We start from the raw sequence: 11,847 nt of genomic DNA on the forward strand, positions 1-11,847 counted from the left end.
CAAATGTTGCTAGGAAAAGACAAAAAAAAAAAAAAAGAAAAAAAAATTAAAAAAAAGGCCACCACCGACATAGCCTTTTTATAGGATATATAATATGGTTGGAGCCAAATCTTTTATTATTTATACTTATTAACCGACCCATACCATTTGGTTTCTAAATAAGTCTATTATTTTCATCAAACAACAACTGAAGCCCGCCTCAATTTCTATAGGCCAATTTTCGGTTCATTTATATCAACCCTTTATCAGTTTTAATTTTTAACACCCATTTCGTTTGATTGTTTGGTATTCGTTTCTAAATTAGTGGGGTGTGATGCAAAAGTCTGTTGAAAGGACAATGTTTTGAAATTTAGAAATTTTTTGCGAGTTGGTTAATTGTTCGGATAAAATGGCAACCAACCTGTGGGATAGGTCAAAGAACGCAAACTCTTCACAATCATGCAATTATTCGACATGGGGTCAAGCGCTTTTAGGATCTCAATCTTTAAATACTCCTGCTCATCAAAGTAAACCTGACATGTCTTGGGTTTAGTCTCTTATGCCGTCAAATAACCTTCCACAACCAAAAACTGATTATTGGGCCAAACCTACTGTTGATTGTGATCGGACCGTACAGTTGGGGAATGATGGTCAAACAAGAACAACGTTTTATGCTGAAATTGTCAAGAATGTCAATGATGGTGAATCTTTGGGAAATGATGACAGTTCGGGATATGGGCGGAGTTCAGATAAAGAATGTTCAAGTTCAAGCACGGATGGATCAGAAGGTCCATCGAGAGAGGTTGTTGATTCTGAGGCAGATGGGTTATGTTTGAGGGTAAATTCAGTCAGGTAAGTGTCGATAACTCTATCTGTTCTAAGTGTGTTAAATGCAATAAATGTTCTGAATTAGAAGGTAAACTGTCTGAGTTAGAAAGTATATTTGAATTGACATTTAACCACAATCAACACTTGATTGTCGACTTTTCAAAATGCAAAGAGGCTAACATGGTTTTAAAACGACATGAAAAAGAATTTAAAACCATTATTGAGACCTTAAAGTAAGACGTTTTTGAGTTAAGGAAAATTGTTTCAAGAATGCAAACAACAATTAACAACTACATTAACATGCTCTAGGAAATGAAAAAGGAATTAGCCTGTGCAAAGTGTGAAAGTGATGCGATCCAACTTAAGTTGGATTGCTACTCCAACTCAACTCACGATATGTATTGGATCACATCATCGAAATACAAAAGAAGAAAGGCGATGTAAAATGCATCGGGTATCATTCGTGTCCTCCACCTGTCAGACATAATTATATTAAGATGCCTGATGAGGAGGATATGCCTCGTTTTGAGCCTTCAATTTCATTAGACATTGAGGAATTCGTAGCTGGGCTCAGATTCAAAAAGGGTATATCCCCCAATCAAGCTCAATCAGCTGATCTCAAAGATTCCACAACCGCACAGAATCAGGATCCTCCAGTCATTGTTGACGATTGTGATATTTCAGATGATGAGTCGAATGTGGACGAAGCTAAGCTGTCAAACACGGTGACAAAAGAGGCAAACATACCTCTCGAGAATCACATTCTATGTGATCCTCCAGCAAAACCGTGTGTGAGTGCTCCTGTTAAGAATGTTGAAACTCATGTTGAGACATGTGAAAGCGCAAACTTGCTTTATACGTTGATTGGTTCCGAAAAAGTTTACTCAAACAAAGATTTTCCCATTAAAAATGTTAATCAATCCTTAACTGATAAAGTGTTTGAGGATTCAACCAGTAAGTTTTTGGGAAAGTCGAGCCCAAGAGTTGTAGTAACTCAAAGTGCTCCTATCCCAAAAGCCAAAGTTCGGAAACAATATGGAAATAAAAAACTTCCAGATCAACAAAAGCAAAATCACGCTAATCAAGGAAAGAGAAAGGGCAAAAGAGCTCAAAACAAGAAGAAGTTTTAAAAGGTAAACTTCGTGACGTCTCAAGGGACTGATAAAATTGAAACTTTTGAAAACAAATCCAACACAGATTTTGTTAAACAAGTTCAGATTTTGAAAAGAAACAGTCAGAACAACTACACACAACATACAAACTATTGTGATGTAGGACCAAGTACCTCGAGATCATGAAGTTCATTGTCAAGTTATCACCTTCATGATACTCCGAGGTTTGTTCAGCGGAGATCATGCTTTGAATGCGGTGAGTATGGACACATTGTCAGAAACTGTCCATATCTCACAAAAGGAAAGGAAAAAGTTGATGCCCCCTATGGAAACTCTTATCGATCACGATCTATTACACCGAAACAAGACTTTCGGTTTCAAAAAGAAAGAAAATTGAAACAAAAAATAAAACAATGAAAGGAAGTTGAAAAGGTGTTAAAACCTAAGGTTGTTCAATCGCAGTCTGTTAAACCAAATGTTAAAAATGAAAAACAAAAATAGATTTGGAAACCAAAATCGGTAATTGTTTCAGGGGGAGCTCAACCAATTCCGAATCATCGGGAAATCGAAGTCACAATTCTTGATGATGTGGGACGACCCAAGTCTACGAAGGCTTGGGTCCCACTCTCGAACTGATCATTAAATGAATGTGAAGGATGTTCCAGGAGGAACTATTGATAGTGGTAGGATTGTTGATAGTGGAGCATCCAGGTACAAGATCAGTGACATGAAGCTCCGGCATATTGTTAAATTAAGGAGGAGTTGTTGCCTTTGATGGAGAGAAGAAAAGAAGAAAATATCATGTGAAGGAATGATGATGAATGAAGATGAAAACTTCGACAAGATGAAAAATGTGCCAAAGTTCGGCTGTTATGGGTTTTGATCGGGTCAAGAGGATAGATTCCAACAAAATGTACGCGCCTGTAGCACGTCTGAAACTTTTCGAAGATTCAAGGATTATACTTCCCGCAAGAAGTTTAAGACTTTCAAGATGAACATGCAGTGTACATTTCTCTACGGTGTGTTGAAGAAATTGTGTTTGTTGAACAACCCAACCGGGTGTGCAGATACCTTGGCTTGGATTGAGCAACCGCACACTACTTCTCAAGGAGAAAGACGAAGACCTTTGCTGGTGCACAAACATGTGGAAGACATCATGTATGGACCGACCAATGATGATGTGTACAAGTTTCCCCACATGCTCTTTTGCCTCTTGCCAGCCGAACCCGGAGGTCTATGATCTTGTTGTTGTGAAGAGATTTCTCAATTATTTGAAGTAGCTGCAAAATCGACCTTGAAATCCACACCAGGTGGATATCCAGCTTGGGAGAGCACTCAGATCATCCCTGGCAATGCACGAAGCAGTTGCATGATTACGGTTTTGAATTTCTAATCTATCCTATCTTTGTCGATATTTAAGCTGCTTTACGAATGCTAACATTTTGTACAACACTCCTTGGTCATACACATTGATCTCGAATATCACCTCACACATGATTGTTTCAATATGAAACTCGTCAATGTTGTTTTGGTCCACACCGATTACCAACGTGCTAACTCATTTTTTCAAAATTCGATAAATCATTTTTCATTAAATTAATTTTAGTAAACGACATTGCGGTAAAACATGAGTTAATCCACATCAGGAAATCATTTTTGTGAATATTTTTCTTGAAGAAAATCCAAAAGATGTTATTTAATAGTTTAAATTTACTTTTTGAATTTTAGGGGGAGTAAATCCAAATCAGAAAAACACAAAAAATTGAAAAAATATAAAAGCACAAAAACAAGAGAAAATGAGTTTTCTGGCGAGAAAAAGAGTTTTTGATAGTAAATAAATGGTCTGTAGAAACCTCTTTGAACTTAAGATAAAAACCGATAAGTAGCTCTATATAAGATGTATCGGTAGGCCCACAATCATTTTAAAGTGTGCAGGGCGATATAAACACAACGAACTGAAGACCTTGTGGGAGCCACTCATTGGCATATGGTCTTGGTACCAAAATTTCTTTTGATAGATTGCCGAGGTTCTAAGATACGTGGTCTTTATGCTGTTTATCATCTAGGTATCATGGTTTTTTCTTCTACCAGAAACAACGGGGACGCAAGTCTAGATCTTCCATGACACCATACATACGTGTACCTACTATACATACGTGTATATAATACATGCTGCATACGACCATCAATAAGTGATAAACATGTAACATTCACCCCCGAATAAGTGATTCTAAATCACATCTATCATCCGAGAGTCAAGTTCGTCTCTTTGTTGGTATGATGGTACTAACCTGTTCATGGACGTGCTCTCATGCCCTGCGTGCATTGAATATCAAGTTCCTCACAAATAAATGATTTTATCACAAATGGCTTGTATTCATGCTCAAATAAGTGAGTATCTCACATCATATACGTCAAAAAAGATGATAAATTGTATACTCACTAGTAAGATGAACTCTCATGCATACCTTAATACGAGAAATGTGTTGTGAGTGGATAAACACAGGTCGGTAAGTATAAATCATACCTAAACGTATCCCCAAGTCAAATGAGTACATCTGATTGTTGAGTTTAAGTGGACAACAATATCGATAATCATTATAGCATGCTTATCTAAATGCTAACTAATTGAATAACAAGGTTGTTTTGGCATGACCGTACACTGATATGATTCTCTTACCCTCGAAACTCGGAAAAAGAATGTCTGTAAATATTTATTTATTGCTTTCCGTCTTTGCATTTGAAAAATTCAAAAATACCAAAAAGATTTTAGGTGTGTTTTAATATAAATTTTATAAAAGGCAAACGGATTTTGCTTCTATCTTATTTTTGATTGATCGATGTTGGAACTCGAATCTATCCCACCTAAAGCCTTATTAAAAGCCTAAAACAATTGCATCTTCATAATGGTCGAAGTTGACAAGTTTTGAAAGTTAATGAACTAAATTTGAACAATTTCGAAACTTTCAAATATTATCGGTTGGTAGTTGAATGAAAGTTGGTCTCATGTGTGTCGTCTGTGTATATTGTTTATAATCAATCCTTAGTGAGATTTTCAACTGAAAATTCTCTAAGATTGGTTAAAACCTTAGCGGTTATTCTCGTTACGCGTTTAGATTTGTTGTGTGTGCAGATGTGGCATTCAAGCAAGCTACAGGCAAAGAGAACGTGTCATATGACAAGTTTAATAGAGAGCTTGAATGAGCTAAAGAGAGAGAGTGTAAGAGAGAGAGTTCCGGTTTGCATTGTATTTGTCGAATATTGTACCGAAACTCTGTTGAATTGAACACACGGAATCCTTAAACGGTGAATCTTATTGTGTATTACATTCTATCGCTCGGTTTGTGTCATAGCTTGGATTCCACACTCGCTACGACATCCTAAACAAGAAATCACGTTCGTCCGACGATCCGTATCGGGACCTACAGACTGACAAAGAGGCAGTGGACGGAGATACCACGTGTAACACCCCAGTGTTTCGAAAGTCAAAGTCAAGATTGAAGTCAAAGGAAGAAAAGATTGCTAATTGCAATCTGTCTCTCTCTGCTCAATTCCTGTTTTGACTTCTTTGACTATAGTTAGTCTATTTTACGTTTTACGTTTTACGTTAGTTGTATTATGTGGAGTAATCAATAAAAGTCGCAGTAATCAATGTACATTTATCACTACGAATCGCTTTACGACTGTGAATAATAGGAAGTAACAATGCGATAAATTCAATTAAACGCAAAACAATCCAATCTAATCAACATCGCGCTCGTAACTCGAACTACGCAATTTGGTGATTATTATACGTGTGTGTGCCTTTTGTGTTACTTGTGCATGCTTATTTATGTAATGTGTGGTAATCAATCGAATCGCAATCGAACTCATCGCAATCGAATCACAATCGCAAAACGAATACGAAATAAAGATGATTATAGGTAGATATAGTATGATAATTAGTGGAGAAAAGATAGCGTGCGATATGAGTAGTTGGGATTAAAAGTAATTTGACTAGGAAACTCCATCGCATCGCAACGATCGCAAATCGAAACCGCAAAACTCGTCGCACCGAATGCTCGAAACAGGAGACCGATCGATCAAGCAACCAGCCGATCGACCAGCCGTCCGTTTGGACTCCTGTCCGATCGGACAGGCTGTCCGATCGAGCTGCCATCCGATCGGCCAACCCTTTCCTCTTTTGGAACCCTATAAATACCCATGTCACTTTCACACTTTCCATTTCTGGAAACTCTCTGACCGAACAGCACGCTTTCCTCACCTTTTCTTAGATTTCTCTCGATTTCGGTAAGATTTCATCCTAAATCTTATACTTTCTTGATCTACACACACTCTGACACCTTTCTATCTATAAAATCTTAACTTGTAACCATGAAATCACCCGATTTGAGGTATTCTAGGATGATGTCATCATGTGTTCTTGAAGGACTTCATGTTTTGGCCTCAACCCACCAAGAACAACTTAGATCTAGCCGATTTCCACATAAACAAACGAAGATCGCTAGTAGATCTCAACATTTTCACAAAGAAAAGGATTGAAAGATGGTTTTCCAACTTTCTTTCAACTCTTTTACACTCAATGTACTCAAAACCGGTGGAATCGGACCTTGTGTCGACATACTACTCATTCTTGTGGTTGTGTGGCTCAAGATCTGGTTTCTAGCCATGAGGTTTACCGATTTCGGGTTAAACATGGAACACCGTCACAAAAAGTTAACTGACCGGATCTAGGTGATTCCTGTCCGATCAGGAGCACCAAGTAGTGACAAAGTTACTGTTGTTTTACACGTTATCAAAATGCCTCGATAAAACGACAAACAATCAAAACAACCAAAGTGTGAGACGTACTGGACGACCAGGACGAGGTGCTGTCCGGTCGGACTGCTGTCTGAACGGACAGCCACCCGATCGACCGGTCAGCCGAACGGCTTGCACTATGGGTCCCACACTTAATCACTTTTTTTTGAAGTTTGAGTATTGAATGAACAGCCGTCCGATCTGACTACCATCTGATCGGATTACTCATCGGATCATGAGATACTTGATTTAACACTTAATCGATTTTTCAACATGTTCAATGCACTAGGAATGCCACCCGATCGAACTGTTGTCCGATTGTAACACCTCGAAATTTTGCGTCCAATAATGCATTGACACGTGTCTTAGGTTTACACGTGGTGTTAAATACTAAATAAAGGACTAAAGTTGACAAACATTGAAAGTATGCAAATTCGAGGGTTAAAGATGTCAACAAGGGATAATTATACTGTACGGTAACCCTAAATGATGCTCGTACCTTCAAACGAATGAATCATGGATCGTACGGAACGAAATGTGGAAGAAAGTGAGGAATTACAAACTACAGGGGTCAAATGTGTCAACATGTTTAAGTTATACCTCTGAGTGACCTTTTGACAAACCCGAAGCTTTGTAACGGTTAATTATGCTCACTAGAATACTTGACAAAAATTTCATAAAGTTTCGTTATCGTATGAGCAAGTTGTGATCAAATCCGTATGCGAGGGATTAAAACGTCAACGTTGAAAGTTAAGACTTTTCGGGTAACAATAAAGTTAACTGGGGACTTAACGAAATGGGTATAAGTCTTGAAGCCTCTAAACGTAAATTTTTAAGGCTCAATATGCAAGAAACTGATAGCCAATCAGTGTTTGAAGAGCCAAGGATCAAATCGCAAAAATCAGAAAATAGAAGATCTGCTGCAGAAGGGGGTCGCGCGACGCGAGGCCTAAGGGGGGGTCCTTCGCGTCACGCGAGGGGCTCTCTGGTCGTTTGTTTTTTGCTCCATGCTTGCCTTTTCACTCCAAACCGACTTAGTTCCATTAATGTAGCAGCATGGGCGCCCCCTACCTGCTTTAGGGCCCTTAGAGACACTTGTTGATGATCAATGAGCATGGGTAGACTTGTTTGTCAACAATCTAGAGCCTTATGAACACTATATAAAGGCCTTCATGTACAACAAGTTCTTCACACCTTTCTCTTGCACTTCTGATCATTTCTGGAGCTCCAAAGCAGAACCAAGCCATCCCTAGTCGTGCATAGGACTTTGGTAAGCTTCCTTAACCTTTCTTAGTTGAGTTTTTGGTTAGTTATAGCTTAAAAGTCAAACCGTCGTAATTAACGGTTGACTTAACGGTTAATCACAAATGGTCCAGTGATTAGCCGAATCAAAGGTAGTTATTTGTTTGTAATTATGTGGGCTTTAAACCCCTAAAAGGGCACCCTCTGATTCCCACTCTAACTAGTCCGAATGTCGAGTCAAACTTGCTTAGAAAAAGTCAACAGAATGCTATTTTGCGATTTTATGCATAATCAGTAATGTAGATAGCGTGTAACCTGTTTTAACACTCATATAACATGATAATAAGTATATTAACTAGTCTAAGCTTGTTTGATCCGACCATTTAATATTTTGACCCGGTTCGGGACCGAAAGTCGCAAAACTTTGACTTTTGCTTTGACTTCAGTTCTGACCCGTTTTGGTATGTTTTAGATATGCCTTAGGTCTCTCTTAGGACCAGGTTACATGATGGTATAAGCCTATGTGACCGGTTCGTCGTTTGTCCGAGTCTTTAGCACATTTCCGTTAAATGCTTAAAAGTTGACCGTAACGCCCTTTTTACTTTAAAACGAGAATTTTGGACACATGAAAGGACACTAAACTTAGTTACTGATTTCTAAACATGTCCCAAAAATTTCATGTCAATCCGAGGTCTAGAATAGGAGTTATGCTAAATAGCGCAATTACGGAAACTTTAGAAATTAAACAGCGCATTTAGCGTAAAGCCTATCTAAACCCAAATTTCGAGACCAAACCTTTTACACACTGATGTAAAATAATATTTTGAGATTTTTAAAGATTTTTAATCATTTTTAACCTGCTCATAACCTGCGGTTATGGCATCGGTTCGGTAAATACCGAATATACCCTTTTCGAGCATAACTTGAGTTCTACAAGGTATTTTGACCCGATTCCAGTTGCTACTGATTTTATATAATAAATAGAGTATTTTGGACTTTATAAACTGTTTGGAAAACTCAGATTTCCTGTAGAACTTAGAAACCTCTTTTATAATCTTTAAAATGACCGAAATACCCCTACGGGGCATATAATGGATTTAAACTCGTTTCGGGCATTATGGAAGGTATCTCTGATACCACAACCTCTTTAAAGCATATTGACTTAGGAAACTTGTGTAGGACTCTTACGGTTACCCGTTACGCCTTTTGCGCGCACGGTTCGGCTTATGTAACTAGTTTACATAAACTAGCCGAAACGGGTCAAACCTTATTGTTTTGACCTCAAAATCCAGAGTGTGATTATATTACCCATATAAAACAAGTCTTCAAACTTGTTGGGTCCGAATCACATTCCATTCCCGGTTTTCGCCTTTCACGCGATTAAACCGTAATTATCCTTTGAAACTGACCGGTCTAAGCTAAGGCTAAATTAAAGACCCGTTAGGATTCTAATAGGTTGTTTAAACCTTCATTCCAGAATAGGAGACCAGTAAAAGAAACTTGCAATTTGTTTGATTAAGGATTAATACTTGCTCAGGTAAATACTTTTAACTTATTTTCCGTTATACGGGCTTGGGTTACGGTATTTAAAATACCGCTTGGTCGGGCAATTGACCCCAACTCATTAGTAGTTGAGTATTATCAATGTGACCCGTTTAAAAATTGGTTTTGTTGGCTTTACGCCTTTGGGAGCTTAATGACCATGTCCCGGATATCCTTGGCAGCATTTTACGAAATGGCCCCGACCTTGACACGCGGGTGTAGGCGTACACCCGAAAATGTGTCCATAATTATAAAGGTATAGCCGTTGGTTTTCCCGCCACGGTTTTATGCTATGTGGTGTGTCTATTAACCTTTAACCCGGCACGACCCGGGCGACCGAACGCATAGTGAACATGTAATTCTTTTACAAGATTTAATTATAAATTATCCCAAGTTATAAAGATTTTGTGCCATGTGCATTCAAATCAATTTTATTAAACATTTTACAAAAGTGTCGGTTGAATGTATTCACCAGTGTAAACTGACGTATTTTCCCCAAAAAGATTAATGCAGGTTCTACTCGTAATAGGCTGACCACTCCTTAGCATCGTTAGAGTCTCGCAAGCTTGGGATGCCATATCTGTTGAACAATATTTATATTCTTATTTTGATCCCCTGTGGATATTACAATCAATGGTTGAAATATAATTTATCTTTATGCTTCCGCTGTGCATTTAAATATTGTGGTTTGACTATATTGTTGCCAACTACGTCACGGTAATCCCCCACCGGGCCCACCGGTGAAACACGTGGAAATCGGGGTGTGACAGGTTGGTATCAGAGCCAACATTGAGTGAATTAAACACTATCCTTATGTGTTTAATCTCAATGACAAAATTGCACATACTTGAGTCTAGACAAGAACATAGGACAAATTCGAATTGTTATTCCAGTTTGTCTTTTATCGTTTAGTGTGATTTAAAATTTTGTTAAGCAGGAATTATGCCACCAGTAATTAGAAGAGGAGGAAGAGGCAAAGGGCCGATTACTACTCATAATGATCACGAGGCCGGACCTTCGAACATGCGAGCTCCTTCCAGTACAAGGAGTGAAGAACCTTAGAGACGTAGAAGAAACCTCTTTGAGCCAGCAAGACGGTCTACCTCACACAGTTCGACACCTTCATACCGTCACTCTTTCGGACTAGATTCGGAGAACAATCCCAGTAACCCTCAACCTTCGTTTATACCTCTCCAGCGATCTGCTTCGCACCGTTCCTATGGCGATCCTACTCCTTTCTTTCAAGGCCGATTTAATCCGGCTGATTATGTCCAAGAACCAATAGGTTATAACCCTTTAGGACCTGAACACCATTTCTCCGAAGATAATGCGGTAGATATGGACGAAGACACGGATCCCATAGAACCTGCAAGAGGTACTCCCAACCATCCAATCGAGATCTCTGATGGGTCATCCTTTCATGGAACACCCTATCAAGGTCCCGACAGCTACCAGGCGAGGTTTAACCAGTGTGATTGGTACTTCACACCTTCTCATCACTTCTCGCCTCAGGAGCAACAGCAGCAACAGGATCCTTCCGAGGATTCACGTTTCGTGGCAGTTACGCCACCGCCTCCTCCGCCACCGGTTCAGCAAGCACCTCCTGATCCACCAAGGCGTAGGAGATCAGGCGCACGGATGTCTACCCGAGGAGGGGAATTTCACTTTAGCACCCCTCGCCACTCGAGTGCAAGTCACTTTCCGCCAGTACCTGAAGAACCACAGTTAGGGGAACCTTCTGGTCACCCTACAGAGGTGAATTCTGCACCAGTTGCACCACCTCCGCCACCATTTGGGTATGATAACCCTATACCAGCATACGCCAGTTCCACCGCGTACAACCCGTTTGAGCAGCCGACTCATACGCACTACAACTATAATTACGATGTCGACCCATACGTGGTAGCGGCTAATTACAATGCCCTCCATCCCGACAGAACTTATGGAAACTTTTGGGGAGTAGATTACTCAGCTCATGGGTATCCAGCACCTCCTAGACCTCCGGTTCAACAACTGTCGCAGCAGCCACGTTTTTCTCCACCGGAGCAGGAAGAAATCCTCCACCGTCTAAACCAAGTGGAACGAGACTTTGAGCAAGAACGTAAAAGTAATCGTGGATTCCTTAAAGGCCTAGCAAACCTACTAAAAGGGAGGAAGAAACGAGATCATTAGTCTCTTTATGTACTATAATATTTACAGAGACAATCAAGTCCCTCCGAGGACATTTGCCTTAAGTATTTTAGTCCCTGCGAGGACATTTATCGTGTTTAGTCCCTGCGTGGACAATTGCATTTCAGTCCCTGCGTGGACTTATCTTTTAGTCCCTGTGCGGACATCTATCTAT

Source organism: Helianthus annuus, chromosome 15 (genome assembly GCF_002127325.2).
Source record: "Helianthus annuus cultivar XRQ/B chromosome 15, HanXRQr2.0-SUNRISE, whole genome shotgun sequence".
Lineage (NCBI taxonomy): Eukaryota > Viridiplantae > Streptophyta > Magnoliopsida > Asterales > Asteraceae > Helianthus > Helianthus annuus.